Source organism: Scyliorhinus torazame, chromosome 13 (genome assembly GCF_047496885.1).
Source record: "Scyliorhinus torazame isolate Kashiwa2021f chromosome 13, sScyTor2.1, whole genome shotgun sequence".
NCBI lineage: Eukaryota > Metazoa > Chordata > Chondrichthyes > Carcharhiniformes > Scyliorhinidae > Scyliorhinus > Scyliorhinus torazame.
Window position 1 is genome coordinate 95970340 of NC_092719.1, and position 1934 is coordinate 95972273.

The window sequence follows — 1934 nt, forward strand, 5'->3', positions numbered from 1 at the left end:
CCCCCCCTTGCTTTCTGCCTTCCCGTGTTAGCCCTCCTCGTTAGTACGGTGGCTCCCCTCCCAGTGCTTGTCTAGCTCTGGCCCTGTTTTACCCATCCCCTTTTCTCACCCCTTTGCCTGCTTTCCTTATTCTCGCTCCCCTTGCCCTGCTCCCCCTCATCACATTGAGGGAAGAGACAAGCCCAAAAACGAGGCAGCACAGTCCCGTGTAAAAACATATTCGTCTTATCTCTCGTTCATAGATAAGTCAGTCCGGTTGGATGAATAGGAGCAAAGGTTTTATTTCTTAAAAACACATTTTGATACATTCACACAAAATTAACTGGTCTCAGCGAGGATACTGTTTCAATCTTGTTGAATGTACCTTCATATCAGATAATGTCAGAACTCGTAGTTCATTATTTGTAACATTTGATACAGCCATGGACAGTGTTTATAATTATAGTCATAATTATAACTTACTCATATTACTTCATATTATTTCTACAAATTCAGTCATTTTCAGGAATCTTTTTTAGCTAAAATTTTAAAGGACCCCCTCTATAATTGCTGAATCCAACATTCTCCCCCTTTTATTAATTTAATCTTAATAAAATAAATCAATTAAGAAATCAATTAATAATATAATAGTATAATAATAGCAAAGCGAAAGGAATATAAGTTAAGGACAACGCATTCACAATTGTCTTTGATGGACCCTGTCTTTCAACATTGGAATGGGTTACAAGCATTTAAAAGTTACAAGACTTTACATTAGTAGATTTAGTAAATAATATCAGGAATAAAGAATCAATTAAAAAAAAGCCTCCCATGCCCTGTAATGATATTGCTACTTCAGGGTTTCTTGTCATTTTCTTACAGATACATTTGGTTGTCAAAAATACAAGATATACAGCAAAAATTAGTACACAAAAAGAGCCAGACCTTGTACCACTGAGTCTCCCAAGGATCCCTAACAGTCCGTAGCCCAACTCCAAAGAGTGGTAGACTCGGGTTGTAGAATAGTATTGTCATTTAACTCCTTGTGAGCCTGGGTGAACTGGTCATAATTCATCAGATTAAAAGACATCCAAAAATCAACGTGGCAAAAAAAACATTTTTAAAGCGGCTATCTTAATCATAATGAGCTCTTTTAACATGTGATGGATGGATCCAAGACTTCTTTCCCTGCACCTTTATGGCTGCTGGAGTTGTGAGTAACACCTGGTAGGGTCCTTCCCACTTGGCCCCCAATGGTTCTTTCTGCAGTTTCTTTATGTAGGCTTCAATTCCTGGCACAAGATCATGCCTTAGGTAGGATCACCCCACACTGCTGATACCTGTGAGGAAGCAGAACTAACGGCACTTGTTAGATCTTGGCAATGTTTGAGTAGTCCATCACTCATTAAATGACAATCCGCTTTACCCAGGTCAATAGTTCCTGGTAAGTGTTGTGTTGGGCGCTCTGGACCTGTGGAACACATACAGGTCACCAACACTAGAAATAGTGCAACACTATTTTATTGAATCATTAACTGTTTAACATACTCTCACTGTGGGTTAACACGATACTAGCTTTAACTAAAGACCTTTGCCTTGTCCTAACCAGTCGATGCACTCAGCACATGGTGAATGTCTGTGCTGCAGGCTGTGAGCTCTGTCCTACTAGCTAGCTGCAGCTCGAATGAGCGGGAACTCTGATGCCCCCTGTCTTTATAGTGCGTGTGCTCTCACTGGTGATTGGCTGCAGTGTTGTGTGTGTTGATTGATCCTACTGTGTGCCCATCAGTGTGTGTCTGCACCATACACTGGTGTATATTATTGGTGTAAGGACATGCGTCTGCCAGTAATTACTTCAAATGGACTCAGGTTCAGGCCTGTTGTCCTGTTTGGTGTTGCTCTGATGCTACACAGGACCAATGGCAAAGCCTGGGGCCATGGTCTTCCCGCTTGGT